The sequence below is a fragment of the Macaca thibetana genome, chromosome 1 (genome assembly GCF_024542745.1).
Source record: "Macaca thibetana thibetana isolate TM-01 chromosome 1, ASM2454274v1, whole genome shotgun sequence".
NCBI lineage: Eukaryota > Metazoa > Chordata > Mammalia > Primates > Cercopithecidae > Macaca > Macaca thibetana.
This window is the reverse complement of record NC_065578.1, coordinates 10494767-10518226: the sequence shown is the minus strand read 5'-3', so window position 1 is coordinate 10518226 and position 23460 is coordinate 10494767.

Below are 23460 nucleotides of genomic sequence, written 5' to 3'. Positions count from 1 at the left end.
AAGACCACAGCCACAATTGCTTTCTTCTATCGTAAATATCTAAAGAAGTAAAATCAGCTCCCAGTTTGCAGATGGACAAAATGAGTCCCATCATGAGGCAAGAACTCAAGGGTACAAAAAGAAAGAGTACAACACAAATCCTCCAAAACTCCAGACCAGAACTTTCTCCCCAAACACATATTGCTTTTCTTTTCTTTCTTTCTTTTTTTTTTTTATTTTGAGACAGTCTTGTTCTGCTGCCCAGGCTGGAGTGCAGTGGCACGATCTCGGCTCACTGCCACCTCCACCTCCTGGGTTCAAGCAATTCTCCTGCCTCAGCCTCCCAAGTAGCTAGGATTACAGGCATGTGCCACCACACCTGGCTAATTTTGTATTTTTAGTAGAAATGGGCTTTCACCATATTGCCCAGGCTGGTCTCGAACTCCTGGCCTTAGGTGATCCACCTACCTCAGCCTCCCAGATTGCTGGGATTACAGGCGTGAGCCACTGCATCCGGCCACATATTACATTTTCTATTATAGACAAAGATAGAAGTAACCTCAGAGAACTCAAGCTGTCCATACAAGATACATGTCTTTGACTGACTATATATATATATATATATATATCTTTGTTTTTCACTTTAGGGGTGTGGTGAGGATCCAGTCTAAACTTTACTCCCCCAACTCTGCATTCGTGACTTACCCTGGTCAGTGACGGCACAAACTTTTATACATTTCCAGGGCTTACCCTAGACCCACCTTTGTTTGAGTCAGATCCTCCAGGCTGAGTGTTTTAAAAGCACCCCAGCAGCAGCTTTATTTGTAATAGTCAAAACTGAAAATGACCCAGTGATCCTTCAACGAGTTAAACTGTGTTGCTCCCATACCGTAGAATACTATCCAACAATAAAAAGGAATGAACTATTGATACACATTCCAATTAGGATGAATTTTAAGGGAATGATGCTGAGCGAGTGGGAAAAAAAAAAAAGCCAATCCTGAAAGGTTACATGCTGTATGACTCCATTTATAGAACGTTCTCAAAATGGCAAAATTACAGAGAGAACAGATGAATGGTTGCCAAGGGTCAGGGATGGGGTTGGGGTAGAGAGGGGGAGGGGGAGTAGGTGGATGGGGTTATAAAAGGGTAACATAAGAAACCCTCATGCCAATGGGACTGCTCTGTATCTTGATACACAAACCTACACATGTAATCAAAATGCATAAACACACAAATTAGCATCATAGGAAACTGCTGATATCTGAATAAGATCAGTGGATTTTAGATATACAGATACACAGATACATAGAGAGAGAGATAGATACATACATGCATACATATGTACATACATACATAGAGAGTCTCACTCTGGCACCCAAGCTGGTAATGCAGTGATACCATCTCAGCTCACTGCAGAATCGACCTCCCAGGCTCAAGCGATCCTCCCACCTTAGCCTCCCTAGTAGCTGGGACTACAGGACACTGCCACCATACCTGGCTAATTTTTATTATTTTTGTAGAGACGAGGCTTCACCATGTTGCCCAGGCTGGTCTAGAACTCCTGGCCTACAAGCAGTCTGCCCTCCTTGGCATCCCAAAGTGCTGGGACTACAGGCATGAGCCACCGCGCCCAGCCTAGTGGGTTATGTTAATGTCTGCTCACTGGCATAATTATACTACAGTTTTGCACAGTGTTAACATTGGGAAAAGCTGGGTAAAGGGTACAAGGGATCTCTCTGTATTATTTTCTACAATTGGATGTGTATCTATAATTATCTCAAAATAAAGTTTAATTCAAAACCAGTTTTCAAAAAGCTCCCCTAGTGATTCAACCAGGGATAAGAACATTTGTCAGACTTAGTTTTTATATTTTACCCAACTTGTACTTCATACTAATAATTCAATGTCCCAATCAATGTATAGTCCACACACTTCCCCCTTTCAGCAGTCACGGAGAAAATGTGCACCCCTTGAGGAGGTAGATGTCCTCGCCCTGTCCAGTGCTGGCCAGACAATAGGAAAGACCTTAATTGGAAAACAGTGAGTCAGGTGTGGTGGCTCACATCTGTAATCCCTGCAATTTGGGAGGCCGAGGCAGGTGGGTCACTTGAGATCAAGAGTTTGAGATCAACCTGGCCAACATGGTGAAAACCCATCTCTACTAAAAATACAAAAATTAGCTGGGCTTGGTGACACACATTTGTAGTCCCAGCTACTCGGGAAGCTGAGGCACAAGAATTGCTTGAACCTGGGAGGTAAAAGTTGCAGTGAGCCAACATTGCACCACTGCACTCCAGCCTGGGTGACAGAGTGAGACTTGTTTGAGAAAGAAAGAAAGAGAGAAAGAAAGGAAGGGAGGGAGGGAGGGAGGGCGGGAAAGAAGGAAGGAAGGAAGGAAGGAAGGAAGGAAGGAAGGAAGGAAGGAAGGAAGGGGCAGGGAGGGAAGGAAGGAAGGAAGATAGGAAGGAAGGGGCAGGGAGGGAAGGAAGGAAGATAGGAAGGAAGGAAAGAGAGAGAAAGGGAGAGAAAGAGAGAGAGGGAGGGAGGGAAGGAGGGAAGGAAGAAAACAGTGGAAAGAGGAAAACTGGACAGGCTCAGGCTCTCCTACTTATCAAGCTCTGCAACTTTGGACAAATTATTTAACCACACTAACCGTCTCTGCAAAGTGGTATTTTAATTGCACCTGCCTTAAAGGCGGTTGTACGGACTAGAGACAATGGAGGTGAGAAGACTGAAAAACGGAAGTTGCTCAGAGGAAGAAGCTATTGTCAAATGTCTGGTGGGTGGTAAGGAATTGGGCATGCAGGTCTTCACCTTCAATCCCAGGCTTCCACTCCGCATGGGCACACCTCCTCACCTGCCATGCCTTCACCTCCCCTGAACCCCAAACATTCCCCCTGAAGACTTGGAAGCAGTTTGTGTAGTGCAGGATTTGGGGGACAAGGCTGATTGGAAGCTTTCTCTGTCCCTTTAAGACATGCTCTGTGTCTAAAGGGGTAACACTTGGCTAGGCACTCTTTGGGAGGCCAAGGCAGGCAGATGACGAGGTCAGGAGTTCGAGACCAGCCTGGTCAATATGGTGAAACCCCATCTCTACTAAAAATATAAAAACTTAGCCGGGTGTGGTGGTGCGTGCCTGTAATCCCAGCTACTCGGGAGGCTGAGCCAGGAGAATCACTTGAACCCAGGAGACGGAGGTTGCAGTGAGCCGAGATCACGCCACTGTACTCCAGCCTGGGCAACAGAGTGAGACTCTGTCTCTAAATAAATAAATAAATAAATAAATAAATAAATAAATAAAGGGACAACACAGGGGAGAACTTCATAAAACCATTTTCCCCTCCTGAATCAGACACTGGCCAACTCCAAGTCAACAGTGGTGAGGTTGAAACAGAATTGAACAAAGAGATGTCTGCTGTTTTCCCAGGTCATGAGTAATCTAACACAAGGTTTTTCTCTGTGCCCATCACAGCCTTCCTGCAGGGTCTACAGTGTAAACAACCCCCGCAGCCCAGTCCTGTGTGTTCTGGCCCTTCCCTGGGTGGGAAAGTGAGTGCACGTAATGTGCACATACAATGTGCACACACATACACACTCCGCGCCACACAGGCCTCCTTCCTATGAAGGATGTGGATTCTGCTGGAGAAAGTAGTTTTTGAACGCCAAGGCCACTCCCTACTCGGATGCCCGTTCCCTGCAGAGCCCATCGCCTCACCTGGACCAGGCAGAGGGACGCGGGAGACGCAGCTGGGACACAGGCAGTTCCATTATTTATGAAGCTTTCGTTATTTCACATATAAATAATCGATGGCTGCAAAGTGCGGCGGGCAACACCGTGGAATATTCATGAGCCACATTTGTGGGAATTTCAGCTGCCGCCTGGGCCCCAGATGTGCACGCACTCACACGCCCCCAAATAAAAATCATCATAATAAAGATTTCATCTGTCAGGCAGGGGCTCGTCTCCAGGAGAGAGGCAGCTTGTGCATCCTCGGCACTCAGAGGGTTTGCTCGCTTGGCAGTGGCTGGAGCAGAGCACCCAGCCTGTTGGGGAGGGAGGAGATGGCCCCCCAGGGAGGGAGTCCTGACACTCCAAGGACTGGTCCATTTCTCATCCTCCCACCTCTTCCCCAGCCCCGGTGTTTCATCAAGCACTCCTAGTCAAAGATAAATCCTTCCCGGCCGAGAGCAGTGACTCACGCCTGTAATCCTAACATTTTGGGAGCCCAAGGTGGGTGGATCACTTGAGGTCAGGGGTTCGAGACCAGCCTGACCAACATGGCGAAACCTTGTCTCCACTAAAAGTACAAAAATTAGCCAGTTATGGTGGTGTGTGCCTGTAATCCCAGCTACTTGGGAGGCTGAGGCATGAAACTTGCTTGAACCCGGGAGGCAGAGGTTGTAAGATCGTGCCCCTGTGCTCCAGCCTGGGTGAGAGAATGAGATCCTGTCTCAAAAAAAAAAATGAATCCTTCCCTCTCTGAGTGTCTCTAAGTCCCCTGCTCCCCTGCCCATCACCTTTAAAGGGGAGCTCGGCTGGGGTTTCGGACTCAGGACCTCACGCATGGGAAACAGTCCTGTTCCTCAGATCCCTCTTCCTGGACAGAAGGCAGGAAGATCTGACCTCCTCCTATCATGGGATTCCCCGGGGTGGTGTGAGGGGTCAGGGAGTAGATGAGTCAGGAGGACACGGCATGGCCCCCCAGGACCTGTGAGGCTGGTCCCAGCTTACCCTCCGTGCCCCCGCCACCCGCAGCCCTCCTTCCCCGCGGCCTCCCATTCCAGGCTGCACCCCCATTTTGCTCTCTGTCTCCTCTAGACCTTTGTTCTGGCTGTTTATGCTATTCCCTTTGCTTGAAACACTTTTTCCTTCCCCGCTGTCACCTAGCTGGTACCCTTGGGGTTGGGGAAGCTGCCGCCTCCCCTGGGGCATCTTCCCCAACCCATTAAGCTGAGTTGGGCCCCCGCCTCTGGGCTTCAGGGACCTGGACCCCCCAGTTGTGGCACTTCTTCCATTGTATTGTAACCATCTTTTTGATAGTGCTCCCCCCACCTCCCCAACCTGCCCACCACACATTGGATTGTAAACTACGTGACCTTGGCAGGCTTTGGCCCCCAAGGGGTTTGAATCCAAGCTCTGCCTCTTACTAGCTGCGTGTCCTTAGGTGAATTATTTAACCTTTTCGTGTCTGGATCTCCTCTTCTGTGAAGTCAGAATGACAAAACTAGAACGGACCTCATAGGGCTGTTGTGAGCGTTTAATGTATTCAGCCAGTGAAAGTGCTCGGCCCCGTGCTTCTCAGAGCTTGGGAAGTGGTCAGTCCCTCATCCCTTCTCTGTCATTCCAACATCCCCAAAGCTCTGAGACCAAAAAGCTTTTCAGAACTCATTTGGCAGCAAAACCTGAACTGAACTGACCTTAGAGGTACTTACAGTCTTTATCCCACTATTCACATGGATTTCGCTACAGAAATATGAATAAGTTGGAGACGTCCATAATATAGGGAACATTACATTTCTAACATCTGAAAACGATTTTGAAATCTGAAATGCATGTGGCCACAACGGCTTCTCTGCAGAACTGTGGCCAACAGCACACTCATGATTTTCATGAAGGATAGCACGTTAATATCAACCGCCTGAGAGCCAGGACCGTGCATGTCTTATTCAGCACTGGGCCTGGCACAGAGCAGTCCTCCATAAACTGGGTGACAGTTGGAACAGTGACTGGAGCTAGCCCTGCTTCCCTGACCTTCTAGGAAGCTGTGCCCTGCCACCCATCTCCTCGGAGCCCCGAGCCCAGGCCCAACCTACTCACTTCCCCCAGGTCACCCCTTGCTGTTGGTGGCAGAAGCGGGGTTGGAACCTTCCCCTCACCTGCCTCCCTGAGGACTACCTGGGTTTGTGCAGGGAGGGGATCACTCATTCCAAATCTCAGCTGAGGAGCAGGAAGCTGCCTGGGGAGCTGCCACCACATCCCTGTTTTCCAGGCCCCAGGCCAGGCCCACTCGTCCAGGAAGGCATGAGGCTGCTCTCAGACCCTCCCTGCCCTCTCCCGACAATGGCACATTAGGAGGTGGCTGGAAGGGAAGGACTCGCCAACTGAAATTAAACTAAGCACCCACCTGGCCGGGCACAGTGGCTCACACCTGTAATCCCAACACTTTGGGAGGTTGAGGCGGGCGGATTGCTTGAGGTCAGGAGTTCGAGACCAGCCTGGCAACATGGTGAAACCCCGTCTCTACTAAAAATACAAAAACTAGCCAGGCCTTGGTGGCAGGCACCTGTAATCCCAGCTACTTGAGAAGCTGAGGCATGAGAATTGCTTGAACCTGGGAGGTGGAGGTTGCCGTAAGCCAAGATCATGCCACTGCATTCCAGCCTGGGCAACAGAGCAAGACACTGTCTCAAAAAGCAAACAAACAAACTAAGCACTGATCTGTGCTGGGCCCCAGTGTGTATTGATAGTCAGATAGGCATAGATATGTATAGGCATAGATATGCATAGGTATAGATATACATAGGTATAGTTGTGCATAGGTATAGATATGCATAGGTATAGATGTGCATAGGTATAGATGTGCATAGGTATAGATATACATAGGTATAGTTGTGCATAGGTATAGATATGCATAGGTATAGATATGCATAGGTATAGTTGTGCATAGGTATAGATATGCATAGGTATAGATGTGCATAGGTATAGTTGTGCATAGGTATAGATATGCATAGGTATAGTTGTGCATAGGTATAGATATGCATAGGTATAGATGTGCATAGGTATAGTTGTGCATAGGTATAGATATGCATAGGTATAGTTGTGCATAGGTATAGTTGTGCATAGGTATAGATGTGCATAGGTATAGATGTGCATAGGTATAGATATACATAGGTATAGTTGTGCATAGGTATAGATGTGCATAGGTATAGATATGCATAGGTATAGTTGTGCATAGGTATAGATATGCATAGGTATAGATGTGCATAGACATAGATATGCATAGGTATCGATATGCATAGGTATCGATTAGCTATATATCTACACACGGAGGATACAAGCAGCTACAAAGCATACCTTCACCTGCTTAATCTTCACATCAAACATGTGGGTCGGTGCCATTAATGTTCAGTGGGTTCTTTTTTTTTTTTTGAGACAGAGTCTTGCTCCATCGCCCAGGCTGGAGTGCAGTGGCACAATCTCGGCTCACTGCAAGCTCTGCCTCCTGGGCTCATGCCATTCTCCCGCCTCAGCCTCCTGAGTAGCTGGGACTGCAGGCGCCCGCCACCACGCCTGGCTAATTTTTTGTACTTTTAGTAGAGACGGGGTTTCACTATGTTGGCCAGACTGGTCTCGATCTCCTGACCTCGTGATCCGCCCGCCTCGGCCTCCCAAAGTGCTGGGATTACAGGTGTGAGACACCGTGCCCGGCCTGTGGGTTCTAATGAATAAACCCACCACCTCCTCCACCAAGTTCAGATCCAGTCAAGAGAGAGACACTGAAATCCCATGGATGAAGGTCCAAATGGCAGTTTGAACATTTACCAAAAGCTCAATGGCAGAATGTGACAGGGTGGGGAAGTCCGGGAGCATTACACCCCTGCTCATGGAAACATGAAGCCTATTTTGCAGATGAGGAAACTGAGGCAAGTGAATGAGGAACAGGAATTTGAACCCGGGTTATCCTGTCTCCAGGTATAAATATAAATCTGTATCTAGCCTACACCTAGATCATATACATGCCTCAGGATCTCCAGGATCCAAGGCGCAATGATTCTGATAGCAAAAGAAGCCAGGGTTATGGAGCCTGCAGCGGAGCCCTGGGGTCTAGGCAAAGGCTGGTCCATGATTTCCCTCCTGGCTCCTCCCCTCCAGCTCCTCTCCCTGCCTCCCCTCTTCTCTCCTGTCCTTACCCTTCCCTGTCAGATCGCTATCATTCATTTCCCTCTGGTTACCAACCTTGGCAAGGCAGCTTTTCTGGTTCCATGTCTGATCTGCATGCCTGAGCCAAGCAAAGGACTTGCTTTCAGGAGCCACTTCCTCCTCCAGCTCATTAAACAGCTGGTCCCCTTGTCTGGGCTCAACAGTCAAAAGCCTAATCCATGTCTGGCAGCTGGAACAAATCTTACCAGGGACTCAAACAGCACCACCTGTGGGGTGAGTAGGAGACCCAGTCACTCGCTGGAAAGCCAATCTCGAGACAGCACTCTCTGAGGCTGCACTAATTTTGTCTCACGTTCCAGAGTTGCAGTCAGTTTATAATCTGGCAGAGAATGCTGCCAAGGGTTCAAGAACAGGGTTCCAAGTCCCGAGATTATGCCAATGCTGTTCCCTATCCCCCAGGAAAGGCCCCCCCAGGACAGCTTGCCCCTGCAGCAAAAATGGCCAATACTTCCTTTTATGAATCAACCCCACGTAGGCTTTCCAGGATTCTGAGGTTGCATCTGAGCTCAGCACGAAGGAGTTCTGTGATTGATTAGGGATGTCTGCCACAGCTGCGGCCTGGGACCTGGTGTGCAGAGGCCATGTGTTCACTTTTTCAGTACTCATGATTGCTCTGGCAATGGCCCTATGATTGTGTCACTCTGGGACTGGTGTGTGTGTGTGTGTGTATGTGTGTGTCATCTTGAAATATATACATTTACAAAACTGCTTATAAAGCAGTGGTCAACCACAGCCCTTCCTCCACACCATATGGCCCATACGCCTCCAGTAAGCACAGAACCTCCCGGAGTTTCATTGCAACATTTACAAAATGAAGATGAAGCTGCCAGGTTGGGACAAGTTTGCATGCATGAAACTCCTCTCCACTTACGGCAATAAAGGATTTTGTAAATTAAAAAGTCATGGCTGCATGCCATGGATCAGAAACAGAGCAGAACAGACAGCTATAAACAGGAGATGGAAACTTGGGCTTGCTGTTCTCTAGGTCCTGAACAGATAGGAGCAGCAGGAGATCAAGTTCACCCAGGATGCTGAAACCAGAGGGCCTCCCAGGGCAGGTGAACTCCACTAGCAAAATTCTGCAAGAGTGCCGCATTTCCACAGGCCAATAGACAAGCCTTCACAATGAACTATGTGTTTCCTCTTCGATGGCTTCTCCCACTCTCCCCTCCTGGGCTCCAATCCAACCACACTCACCTGACTCAGGGCCTTTGCAATCACTGTTCCCACTGCCTGCATGCTCCACCTTACATCCCCTATCAGCTCACTCCTTCACTTCCTGAAGGTTTCTGCTGAAATATTATCAGAGCAGCCTGTCTGGACACCTTATATAAAATAGCCTCTCCTATCTATCACTTTTTTTTTTTTTAAGAGATGGATTCTCACTCTAAGTTGCCCAGGCTGGGGTGCAATGGTGCAATCGTGGCTCACTGCAACCTTGAGTTACTGGGCTCATGCAATCCCCCTGTCTCAGCCTCCCAAGTAGCTGGGACTACAGGCACACACCACCATGCCCAGTTAAGTTTTTAATTTTTTGTAGAGACAGGGTCTCACTATGTTACCCAGGCTGGTCTTGAACTCCTGGCCTCAAGCGATCCTCCTGCCTTGGACTCCCAAAGCACTGGCATGAGCCACTGCACCAGCCATCACTCTTTATGCCCCTTATTCAGCTTTAGTTTCTCATAGCATATCTATTTGTTTCTTGTTTGTCTCTCTCCCTTCCCCCTAATTAGAATGTTAGTTCTGCAAGGATAGGAATTTTGTCTGTTATGTGAACTGCTATGTCCCCAGAGCCTGGGATGGGTTCTGGCACGTGGTTGGGGCTCTCCAGGTGTGTGTGTTGAATGAGTAAGTGAGGGTTAGGATTTTATTAATTAAGATACTGAGGCTCAGAAAGGTTGAGTATCTTGCCCGATAATAATAACTGTTTTGTTTGTTTGTTTGTTTTTGAGAGCGAGTCTCGCTCTGTCACCCAGGCTGGAGAGCAATGGTGTGATCATGGCTCACTGCAACCTCCACCTCCTGGGTTCAAGAGATTCTCCTGCCTCAGCCTCCCAAGTAGCTGGGATTACAGGCATGCACCAACACACCCAGCTAATGTGTTTTTAGTAGAGATGGGGTTTCTCCATGTTGGCCAGGCTGGTCTTGAACTCCTGACCTCAGATGATCCGCCCAACTCGGCCTCCCAAAGTGCTGGGATTACAGGCATGAGCCACCATGCCTGGCCTATAACTGTGCTTTATTAAAAGTTCTCTGTGCCAAGCACTGTGCAGAGCCCTTTGCATACACTGCCCTTTAAGCTTTGGGGCAACTCTATGAAGTCAGATTATCCTCATTTTACAGATAGAGACCAGCCAGTTTGAGTCACTTGCTCAAGATCACACAGCAGGACAGAGGGGAGCTGAGATCTACTGCCAAGCTGCATGTCCCCCAAACCCCTACTGGTAACTTCTTTGCTCTCCTGGCCCCCCGGGTCCCCCCCAAACAAAGCAAGGGCTTCTGTGTCAAGTGGATCATTTGGTTCATTCCCCTGTCTCCAGGCAGCACTATAAATCATCAGACAGGATCCATCTAGATTTTACCAACTCCTTGCCAAGGGATTTCACCATTTCCCATCCCAGTGTTTCCGCTTTCCAAAGTTAAGCCTCATCACGGCAAGTTCTTCTTTTCAGTCTAATCCAAATCCCACTTGCTTCACATTCAACCTATTTCTTCTCGTCCCACCTTCCAGGGAGCTGGAGAAAATCGGCAGGAGACACAGGCACTGCAACCAAAATGCTCCATTTAGCTGGGAGAGAAGCCACAGGTTCCACGCCCCAACAATTCACCAGAAACCTGCGAGCCCCAGCTCCCAAGGCCAGCCGTGTCAGCACCTGGCCCCTTGTTCCTTTCCCAGGGCCCTGCCTTGCCACGGTGATTTATGGGCCCTGTCAATCTGCAGGCTGAGCCACGGAGACAGCTGAGAGTAGCAGGGATCAGCAGCAGCCATGTGCGCCAAGGCGGGTGGGGTGGCTCAGGCAGAGCCTGGGGGGAGGGGGAGGGGAGTGAGAGACCAGACGCTCCAGACCACAGTGTGACAGAGACGGGGATGGAGACCCCAGCATGCCGGGTCAGAGAGGCTGCTGGCCTGAACCAGGGCCAGTAGCTGCGGAACAAAGACTCCGACCAGAAAAGCATGAAGAAAGAGCAGAACGGGAGACAGCCTGAGAGCCGCCTGCACCGCTCCTCCTCAGGAGTTTCAGATTCTCTTTATTCTGAAAACAAAAGCAAAATGAAGATGACAGACGGTGAGAGACGTTTAGTGGGTTTGTTTTTCTGCAGACGTTCTGGAGGACCTGGGTGAAATCGCCAATTAGCCTGCCTCCCCGCAAGCAAGCTTCCAAATCCACAGCCCTGGTGGGATCCAAGTTCCCCACCCAGCCCCAGCTGGAGGCGACTCTCGCTCTGTCTCTCTCGCCCTGGCTTATGTGTCTTTGTCCCTGCAGCTGCATGTCTGACTCCTTCTCCTTTGTTTCTTGGTCTCCCTTGCCTTAGATTTTTCTTCCTTGGTATTTTCTGGTCTCCTGCCTCCCTCTCTGGCCCATCTTACTCCGAGGAGCCACTGGAGCAGGCTCTATGCCCCTTGGTCCCATCTGTCTCCTGCCTCTGGCATTTCTTGAGCCCCTCCTGGTGTGTCCTCCCATCTCACCCCCACGCTGTCTCATTGTTCACTGGCAATTGACCTTAGTTTTTTTTTTTTTTTTTTTTTTTTGAGACAGAGTCTCTCCCTGTAGCCCAGGCTGGAGCATAGTGACTCGATCTCAGCTCACTGCAACCTCCACCTCCCAGGTTCAAGTGATTCTCCTGCCTCAGCCTCCTGAGTAGCTGGGATTACAGATGCCCGCCACCACGCCTGGCTAATTTTCGCATTTTCAGTAGAGACGGTTTCACCGTGTTGGCCAGGCTGGTCTTGAACTCCTGACCTCAGGTGATCCTCCTGCCTCAGCCTCCCTAAGTGCTGGGATTACAGGCATGAGCCACTGCGCCCAGCCATGGGCCTTAGTTTTTGATGTCCATCTGCTGCAGATGTCCCTCCCATGGCCCTGGGCAGTGCATCCAGGTGGCCTGTGGAGCAGGAGAGTGGGGTCCCCAGCCAGGATTTGCTGTGGAGAGAGGGAGACCCTGAATTGCTCTCAGCTGTGGGCAGCTTGGCATAAGGGAGAGGCAGCGACCGTAGTTAGGGGAACAGAACAGGCAACCAGCAGCTCCCTTTCATCCCGAGGGGATTTGAAATTCCAGGCCAGGCCTGAGGAATGCTCAGCTGCTTTTGTGTGCATACGGGGAAGCACACATACACGCACACATACCCACATGGGGACACACACATACAGACACACATACAGGAGGACACACACACGGGGACATACACACATACACACGGGGACACAAAGCACAACAGCCACACACTGGGCAGCCTCATACGGCCTCACAACCAGATTCCCAAATTCACATCTCTCCACAATCATCCAGGAACCACAGTCCTTCCAACTCCCAACCCCAAACCACACTGCCCGGAGACATTCCCCTGCCCCACAGGGCACCAGGAGCCCTGAGGCTAGAAAGGGGCTCTGGGCATGTGCACAGCATAAGGGAAAAGGGTAATTGGTCCCCAACTTAAATCCAGCCCTTGCTATGGAGACAGCAGCCTCTCCCTGGTGACCATGAAAGGGAGGACGAGGAGGAGGGAGAGGAGGAGGGGGAGGTGAAAGAGGGGGAGAGGGAGGAGGACGGGGGGGGTGGTGGAGAAGGAGGAGGAGGAGAAGGGGGAGGAGAAGGAAGGGGAGGAGGAAGAGAAAGGGAAAGAGGGGGAGGGGGAGGAGGAGGAGGAGGGGAAGAGGGGGGCGAGGGGGAGGAGGAGCACAGCTTTCCACCCAGGATCTTCAGGTGAAGGAAGGAAAGGAAGACGGGTTCCCAGCGCGCCCTAGCAGAGAGGGCAGGAATACAAGGCCACGAAAGCCCATCTGTTTCCAGGCTTCTGTGATTTCTTTGTTTTCCCTTTTCTTTGAATGCCGCTTGATTTATGAGACTAGGGGTGAAGATCTCTTCTCATTTAACTTACTTTGAAGCTGATTCAAGTTGTTTCAATAATAAATCAGTCTAAATAAAAAGCACCTGCTTGCATGGGGTCTGCAGGGAAGCTGCTGCCTGAACACGTCCTGCCGGGGTGGGGGAGGTGCGCCCCCTGGGGGTCCGAGAGGAGATGGCAGTGCCTGCCCCTGGAACCCAGGCAGGAGGCACACTGTCCCCGAGCACTGTATGTATACACACTACATATGCACAGTGTATGCACCACATACGCACTACACGTGCACTATAAATATGCCATACACGATATATATGCCATATGTGCACTACATGTCCACCACATGTACAATAGAGATACTATATATGCACTATATATGCACTACATATGTACTATATGTGCAGTTTACTCACTACATATAAACTACATATGCACTATGCATACTATAGCATATATATACTATATATACATATGCACTATGTATACACTATATGGGCACTACATGTACACCACACAGACCATATATATGTGTGCTGTAATGCACATGTGTAATGTAATGTTACACATGTAACATAATGTAATGTTATACATATATGGTGCATATATGTGAACATACAGTACATATAGATTACATATATAGTGATATATAGTGCACATACAGTGTATGTGTAATGCACGTGTAGTTATATATCGTGATGTATATGCACTACATATGTACTCTATATGCACTGTATATTCGCTACATATTCATATACTACATATACACTCTATGTCCACTACATGTATGCCACATATATGATAGATGTGTAATGTAATGCACACGTGTAATGGAATGTAGTGCACACATAGTGCACATTTCATGTATATATGTTTCATATACACACTATATGTGCACTACACATGTGCTGTATATTCACTACACGTACACTACATATGCACTCTATGTACACTACAGAGCACATATGCACTATATATGTTTCATATACACCATCTACACACTAGAGGTACACTATAAATACACTATATGTGTACATATACACTGCATATACACTATAGGTACTCTATATTCCCACGACACCCCAACGAGGTAGGCATCATTATTATCTAGTTAGAGGCATGACTCAGGAAAACCCCACGAACCCTACCTGCACCACCCCTCAGGCCCCTGCCACAGGCCTCCTCGGGGCCTGCTTTGTTGTTGGGTTTTTTTGTTTTGTTTTGTTTTGAGGCATAGTATCACTCTGCTGCCTAGGCTGGAGTATAGTGGCAAGCTCATAGCGCACTATGGCCTTGAACTCCTGGGCTCAAGCAATGCTCCCACCTCAGCCTCCTGAGTAGCTGGGACTATAGGCACCTGGCTATTTTTTGTAGGAACAGGGGGTTTCACCATGTTGCCCAGGCTGGTCTCAAACTCCTGGCCTCAAGTGATCCTCCTTGGCCTCCCAAAGTGCTAGGATTACAGGTGTGAGCCATTGCACCTGGCCAGGGGCCCACTCTTTGGTGCTGGCTTAGGACAGCTCTAGCCATGCCTGCTTTGCCGGGGAAGGTCAGGGACAGGATAATCTCTTCTTTCCCACCCAGACCCTGCTCTTCTCTCTTTGAGTTTCTTGCTTTGTTCGGGAGATTTCCTTTCATTTTGAATAAACACTCACTTACGGCCTGTGGCTGCATCTCCTCCTGCTTCAGAGGAAGGAGATCACAGTGTCCAACCCGACAGACTGTTCCAGACCCAGCTTCTCTGCCTGTGCCCCTCACCCAGACTCTGGCACCAAGAAATGACCACACAGGGTCTCCCAGTTTCATGTGGGGTAACTTGAGCCCCAGGAACTCAGGCAGGAGCCACCCAGACCTATAGCCTAATCACAGCTCCACCAGGTTTTAGCTCTGTGACCTTGGGCAAGTAGCTTGACAACGCTGAACCTCCATTTCCTCTGCTGAGCACGGAAATAATGACAGGTCCCACCTTGTAAGGCCATGAAGATCCTGCTTAGCCCAGTGCTGGATACGGGGTTATTGCTTAGGAAATGGTCGGGTAGGGTCATGGGAGTCGGGGTGAATGGGCCCGGAGAAGAAATCTCAACCCCCAAGAGAGTGAAAAATGATGCCTGAGGCCACACAGGGACACCCCAAGACATACCCAACCCCTCCACAACCCAGCAGAGGGAGGTGACAGAGAGGTGGCTGGAAGGAGATGGGGGACTGAGACTTTTCACAAGTACATGTGGGAGTCTCCGGCACCACCAAGTACCACCACCCCAAGGAGTGACATACACGGAGTGTGATGCTTCTCTGGCATAAGCCATCCTGACAGCCCAGGAGGTGTGGCCCAGTTAGGAACCTGCTAACGACATTCTCTGTCAGCTCAGGACTGAATGAGCAGGCTCCGGGCCTCCAGGCTAATGCCAAGCCCGACCCTGAGCTCTTAGGGGCCGCACTGGAGAGTGGGAGGTCATGGCACATGGGGGTCCTGTCTGGGTTTTAGGGACAGGGCTGGGCTGTGTTCAGAGCTGTGAGTATGAGGGGACTGGGGCTTCTGGAGAGTGCCTGAAGAATTGACAAAGACCCTTGGTCATGGAAGTATAGACGTGTCTGGGGCCAGAGGACTCAGGATTGGAGATCAGGGCTCAAAGAAGGGACGGGGCTGGGCAGCAGTGAGGTCCAGTGAGAGGCAGGGCTGAGTGAGAAGATGGAGACCAAGCTGGGGCTGTGGCCCAGTGAGGTGGGGAGGGCGTTGATGGGGGATGGGGGCTTATAGGGGGGCTGCGGACAGACGGTGGAGCCAGGAACCAGGATGGCCACAGACCTGGGCCACTGGGGGTCCTGCTGGGGCATCTGGGTTTGGGGGGAGCACGCCAGAGCCTGGGGGGACAGTGGGACCTGTGCACAGCATCCTCACTGGGCAGCCAGCGGGAGCTACTATGCTGGGGACAGAGGTGTCTTGCGGGGTGACAGCATGCTGCTTCCCCTGAAAATGAGTGACGGGGCTCTTTTCTTGTTGGGAGAGAAAGCGGCATTCTGCCAGCTCCTCAATGCCCCCTGCCTGCCCCAGGATGAGGGCAAAGCCAGGTATCTGGTGGGGCCAGATTGGGCCTTCATGCCCATGCCCCAGTCTGCCACCCAGCAGCCTGCACCATCTCTGTTCTCCCTCTCCTTCTCCTCCTCCTCCCTCCCATACTCACCTTCACTTCAGTTCCTCAATAACCACCCTCAGAGAAAGGAGTCAGAGGAGTTTGGACAAAGTTCACCCTCCCCAGCCCCAGGGTGCAGACACTTCCCTCTCAGTCACGGCCTCTGTTTGGGGCTGGCCCAGTCAAGGGGAGGGATAAGGGGGGACATCCCTCTGGCTGCTTGCAGGGTCCACCCAGCCAGGGAAGAAGCCTCCATGCACAGAGGGGTCATCCACAGGGAGGGCGGCAGAGCAGACACAGACCCATTTACCAGCCAGCCCTAATTTTTTTTAAAAAGTGGCATTCTTGTCTTCTAGAAAATACGATGTCATTTTCCCGGCCTGGTGAGGGGTGAGGGGCATTATCCCATCTCTACTGCCTCTGCCTCCCTTCCCTTCCCCTCTTGGCAGTGCTACTGCTGTTATTAATAGGAAGCGGCTTCCCGGGGCAGCCACCCAGTACAGGTCATCCATCTCCCTCAGAGCGGCCGTCACCCCCACGGCTCAGCACCTGAGGAGTGGCACTCAGGCTGGGAGCTCTGGCCGCATCCCCACTTCCCTCCCTGCCCCTCTCCTCACCTCCTAGTATTGGCATAGCAAGGCCTTGGGGCAGGAAGGAGCTAAGCTGCCCAGCAGGGATGCCCCAAGCAAGCCTCCCTCCAACGTGAAATGTTCATTCATTCATTCATTCATTCATTCATTCATTCATTCATTCAGCAAACATTTATTGAACACCTATTATGAGGCGCACACTGTTCAGGGCCCTAGAGTCAGAACAATGACCAGACACAGTCCCTGCCCTCATGGAGCTGGCTGACATTCCAGTGGGAGAAACAGATACGAAAAGAAGAAACTATAAAATAAGCGATGTAATCTTAGATTTTAGACTCACAATGTCAAGCGCAGTGAAGCAATAAAACAGGAAAAGGAGATAGGACGTGCTGGGTTGGGGGTGGTCAGGAGAAGGCTCTGCAGAGAGGTGACATCTGTGCTGTGACCTGAATGATAAGAAGCAGTCAGCCCTTAGATCTCACTGCTGCCTCGACCTCCTGGGCTCAAGGGATCTTGAGCCTCCCTAGTAGCTGGGACTATAGCATGTGCCACCATGCTCAGCTAATCTTTCTATTTTTTGTAGAGACAGGGTTTCTCCATGTTGCCCAGGCCAGTCTTGAACTCTCGGGCTCAAGCAATCCACCCACATTGGCCTCCCAAAGTGCTGGGATTACAGGCGTGAGCCACTGTGCCCAGCCTGGATTATTTTGTAAGTAGAATAGGAAGCTATTCAAAGTTTTAAGCCAGCAATGACATAATCTGGTTTGTTCTTTTATTTTTATTGTTTTGAGACAGGGTCTCGCTCTATTGCCCAGGCTGGAGTGCAGCAGCATGATCACAGCTGGCTGCAGCCTTGACCTCCTGGTCTCAAATCATCCTCCCACCTTAGCCTCCCAAGTAGCTGGGACTATGCAAGTGCACTACCAAGCCCAGATAATTTTTTTTTTACTTTTATTTAGAAACAGTCTTGCTGTTTTGCTCAGGCTTGTCTCAAAACTCCTGGCCCTCAAGCAGTCCTCCTGACTCAGCCTCCTAAAGTGTTAGGATTACAGGCGTGAGCCACCACGTCCAGCCTGGCTTGTTCTTTTAAAAACCACTCTGGCTGCTGGGTGGAAAACAGAGAGTAGGAGTTGAGTGGGAGGGAGAGGCTCCTTCCGTCATGCAGCTGTGAGGTGAGGGGAATGGAGCGGTAGGTAGTGGTGGGGATGGAGTCATCAGACTCAGGGTCTATTCCTCAGGCTGTGTTGACAGTGCTGGCAGATGAGCTGTACCTCTCCCACTTCGCCCTTTCCAAGCAGGGGTGAGGAACATGGCCTTTATTCCCATATCCTCCACATCCATATGGGGGTGTATGCTCTGCTGTCCCTCTGCTTCCCCAGCCTGAGGCTCACTGTTACTCCCAGCCAGAGCATGCAGCCATGCCTGAGCTTCCCTGCAGGGAAGGAAAGAGAGTTCAGGCCAGGAAGGGTGTCCAATAGCCAGCCTCCAGTTTAGGGGAGGATCCGGCTCTGCTCCCAGCACCACTGGGAAACTCAACTCATCGTGCAGAGGTGAATGTAAAGACACCAGGGTCTCAGTTATTCTTGGCTTCTGTGCAGGGCCTGAAACGCAAACCCCTCCCAGCAGCTCCTGTCCTCACAGGGGAGCAGGTTCCCTCAGCAACATGGTGTGGATTCCAGCTCTACAGACATAAGCTGGGTGATCCTGAGAAAATGACTCTGAGCCTCTTCACTTGATTAAGTCCCTCATTTATTTAAAAAAAAAAAAAAAATGTATGTAGTGAGCCAGGCCTTCTACCGAGTGCTCGGGATGCTGCAGAGAACAAAAGGAATTCACAGTCTAAGTGGGAAGACAGATGACAAGTAAACAAGCAAATGCATACTATGACTTGTTATCGGGGCTAGAAGTGGAGAACAGGGGCGAACGGAAAGTAGTCACTGAGGAGAGTCTATGTAGGCCGGGTGGGCGAGAGGATTAAATGAGATAATACGTGTAAAGCCCTCAACACAGAGCCTGGCACAGGGGAAGTGCCAGTGCCTGCCAGCGGCTCAGGGAAGCAGGGAGAGGGGAGGGCATCAACTGGCTTCTAGCTCCAAGCTCGGAGGCGAACGAAGGAGGGGCTGGGGCAGCCAGAGCCAGCTATTTCCCCTGCCACAGGTCAGAATCAGGACTGCAGCCTCTCTCTTTTTTTCTTTTTTCTTTTCTTTTTTTTTTTTTTTTTTTGAGATGTAGTCTGTCACCCAGGCTGGAGTGCTGTGGTGTGACCACGGCTCACTACAACCTCTGCCTCCCGGGTTCAAGGTATTCTCCTGCCTCAGCCTCACAAGGAGCTGGGATTACAGGCGTCCACCACCACGCCTGGCTAATTTTTTTGTTTTTTTGTATTTTTGTGGAGACGGGGTTCACCATGTTAGCCAGGCTGGTCTCAAACTCCTGACCTCCAGTGATCTGCCCGCCCCGGCCTCCCAAAGTGCTGGGATTACAGGCGTGAGCCTGCGTCTGGTCAGGACTGCAGCCTCTTGGTGAGAGGTGGGAATAGCCCAATTCCTGACTTCAGGTCTGGTGCTCACTCTACTTCCTGGAGTGGGAGGCGAGGGGACTCACAGGACCCTCCTCCAATGACCTGGCTGGTCCAGATGGTGACACCAGTGGCAGGGGCTCCTCACAGAGCTGCTCATGCCAAACCCACCTTCCTAGATTCCAGGTAGAATTGGCAAAACCTCTGCTGCCGGTCGTCGGTCAGGGCTGGAAACCCCTCTAAGACCCTTCCTGGGGATAGCTGAAGACACTGGCCCCTCCAGGTTTGGGATCCAGCCCCACCCCTGGCCACCCCCACCCCAGCCTCCTTTCTGCGTAGTCATAGAGATGAGTTCTAAAGCTCTCTGCGGGGAGAAGTTCAGCGGAGCTCCACAGCTGGGCCGGGTGGCTCACCAGTCATAGAGGTGATTTCTAAAGCTCTCTGCAGGGAGAAGTTCAGCGGATCTCCACAGCTGGGCCGGGTGTGGAGAAGTTCAGTGGAGCTCCACAGCTGGGCCGGGTGGCTCGCCAGTCATAGAGATGATTTCTAAAGCTCTCCGTGGCGAGAAGTTCAGCGGAGCTCCACAGCTGGGCCGGGTGGCTCGTCTGACTTTCTCTTAGGCCAGAGGGAGGAGCTGGAGGTTGCAGGGAAGTTCAGAGTTGGCACAAGACGGGGCAGCTGAATGTCAGTCTGACATGGTCCTTCTCTGGGGAATGCCCCCGCCCCTGGCCCAGGGAGCAGACGGCAGAGATGGGTCTATGCTCCCTTAAGAAGTCCCGTCCCACTCCCCAGCGACACCCTGTCCCCAGCCCCAGTGCCCTCTTCCACCTTTCCCATTATTTTTCCTGCTCCCCTCCCCTCTTTCTCCTGGGGCAGGAGAGAAGCACACGGGGCCCTTGAAAGCCATTCCAAAGCCACAAACTCTTGCATTCCCAGATGTCCAGGGGGAATCTCCTGTTTTTCTTCCCAGTCATCTCCATTTCCTAGGGTCCCAATTGCCTTTTTTAAAAAATTATATTTATATTTTTTAGAGCAGCTCTAAAAAACACAGGAGAAAGAAAAGAGTTTTCATATGCTCCCTCTCCCCAGAACACAGCTTCCTCGGTTATCATCTCATGTTAGCATGGTCCTTGGCCTTTCCCAGTTCCCAATTTTTGGCCCCAGTGTCTGGCTCTGGTTCGGCCCCCCACTTCGGCTACCAAACCTGGTGTTCGCCACATCACTGATGAACCAGGTAATCAACCTATGCACCAATGCACCAGGTAAGTAATGAACCAGGTAACTGATGCACCAGTTAACCTGTGCACCAGGTAACTAATGAGCCAGGTAACTAGTGAACCAGGTAATCAATGCACCAGGTAACCAATGAGTCAGGTAACTGATGCACCAGGTAACCAAGGCATCAGGTAACCAAGGCACCAGGTAACCAATGAGTCAAGTAACCAATGAGTCAAGTAACCTGACTCAAGTCAGGTAATCAACACATCAGGTAACCAATGAACCAGGTAACTGATGCACCAGGTAACCTGTGCACCAGGTAAGCAATGCACCAGGTAACCAATGAATCAGGTAACTGATGCATCAGGTAAGCAATGCACCAGGTAATCAACGCACCGGGTAACTAACCAATGAACCAGGTAACCAATTCGCCAGGTAACCAAGGCACCAGGTAAGCAATGAATCAGGTAACTGATGCACCAGGTAACCTGTGTGCCAGGTAACCACTGAATCAGTTAACTGATGCACCAGGTAACTGATTGTATCCTGTCCCTCCTGGCACTTGCCCCTGCTTCCCAGTGTCCCCTGCTTGTCCAGTTCACAGTGCCTGGTCTCCCAGTCCCTATCCACCTAGAAGGACTGACAGATGAGAGTGTAGGAGGCAAGGGCACTGAGTTGAGACATTCCAAACATTATTGATCTCCAACATCCCCAGCCATCTCCTCCTCTGAGATCCCAGCCAGGAAAGGGACAGTGTTGGGCCTGGGCAGGAGAGAACATGGAGGAAACATTGGCCTCCCTCTGGTCCCTCTGACTTCTCATAAGAAGTTAATAAAATTGCAGGCAAGGATGACCCAGAGGACATGATTTACTCAGGCTGGGGAAAAGCTTTCAATAAGGTCCCTCCATAAAAGGCCATTAAGGGAGCGGAATAACCACAGGCTAAGGGGCAAGTGTTATGGATTCCAGAGTGGTTTAAGCAGAGGAATTAAAGAGGCATTCAGAGACGGGAGACATTATTAATAACCACACTGGGCACTTGTAAAGGCTTTCATCGCAGCCAGCTGTGGCGGCACTAACTCCTTGGCTCTTGGGCCTCTGGTGGAGATGGGACGGGAAGCTGAGGATCAGCTCATTCCACTTTTAGGCTGGATCCGTGGATGGGAGGGCTGGGGTCTTAGAGCCGAGGGGTTCCCGGGAGATCCCGGGTTACACACTTTCTGGTGCTAAAGATCAAACTCCAGGAAGGAAGGGCCTGTCTCCAATCTCACTAGCAGGGCTGAGGAGGCTTGCGCCATCAAGGAGCATGTGGGGCCAGGTGCAGCGGCTCACGCCTGTAATCCCAGCAATTCGGGAGGCCGAGGCGGGCAGATCAGTTGAGTCCAGGAGATGGAGACCAGCCTGGGTAACATGGCAAAACCCCATCTCTACAAAAAATACAAAAATTCTCCGGGCGTGACGGTGTATGCTTGTAGTCCCAGCTACTTGAGAGGCTGAGGCAGGAGAATCAACTGAGCTCAGTCGAAGCTGCGAAGCTGCAGTGAGCTGTGATTGTGCCCCTGCACTCCAGCCTGGGAGACACAGCAAGAACTAGCTTCAGAAAAAAAAAAAAGCACTTCAGAGCAGAGATTCCACCTTTCCCATCCAGAGGGTCCAGGAGAGGGAGAGCTCCCTGAGGAGGAGGAGGAGGAGGAGGAGGCTGCTCTTCCTGGCCTCCTGCTCTCCAGGACCCTAGTGAAGCCCACACACAGGCCTGAAGAAGCTGAGTCTCCCCTCTTATACCGGCCGCCCTATCCTACCCGGATCACAGGCTCAGTCACAGAGCACCTTTCTCTCCTGGATGAAAAGTTCAAATCCACAGGCTTCCACCCTCTCCTCCCAACCCATTTTCAAAGCTCAGTTCAAATGATACCCCTTCCACAAAGCCGCCTGAGCTGCACCCCCTCCACTCCCTATGCTCCACAATGCAGACGAACAAGGACCCTGCTTCCACAAGGTTCCAGCCCAGCTCTTCCCACCCAGTGCCCGCTTTGGGTCTTCCGAGAGGCCTGTGCTCCTGGAGGCAGGTGGGCACAGAGAGGCCCTGGGAGCACCCGGACAAACTTTGCAGGGGGCTGAATTCTGAGCAGGGTCACCTGGCACCTCCATCCCGGCCCCATCCCAGCTCTGTCCTCTGCAAGTTCTCCTTCCCAGAAAGTATCTCTCCCTCTGAAATTAGCATTCCTTTTAAATGTTTTCACACTCTCAAATCATTCCTTAAATGTACATATTAACTGCCAAAACGACTTGCCTTAGCTGCTTCACCCGGCCTCACATTAATCTCACACAACCCCATTACACTTAACACGCCTCGTCCTCTCCGCTCAGCCTCATAAACTCACAGCGACTTCAGAACCGTCCTTGGTGCCCATGGCTTGCAGCCGCAGAGGGCTGGATGCCACCTGGAGGGCCAGGGGGAGGAAGCACTGTCCCACTGGGCCTAACAGCCACAGACGGGGGGTGGGGCTTAGGGCCAGAGACCCCAGGGAAAGCTGCCTGCCTCAGCTGCCCCTTTCTGAGTTACTCAGAAAGTTACCCAGCAGCATCGCCTTGACCTTGGGAGGGTGACTTTCGCCTTTCCTAAGGGAGAAAGTTGAGTATGAGAATTGAAGTTCCTGGCCCAAGTGAAAGCCAGGATGTGAACCCCAGGCACTCTGGGTCCAAAGCCCAAGCCCTTGGCCGCCACACTGCACTCCGCAAGGAGAAGCCTGCAGAAAGGAGGTGATGAGTCCGAGCGCGGTGGCTCACGCCTGTAATTCTAGCACTTTGGGAGGCCCAGGTGGGCAGATCACTTGAGATCAAGAGTTCAAGACCAGCCTGGCCAACGTGGTGAAACCCCGTCTCTACTAAAAATACAAAAATTAGCTGGGCGTTCTGTAAGTTCTCCTTCCCAGAATGTATCTCTGCCTCTGAAATTAGCATTCCTTCTAATTTGGTGGTGGCACATGCCTGTAGTCCCAGCTACTCGGGAGGCTGAGGCA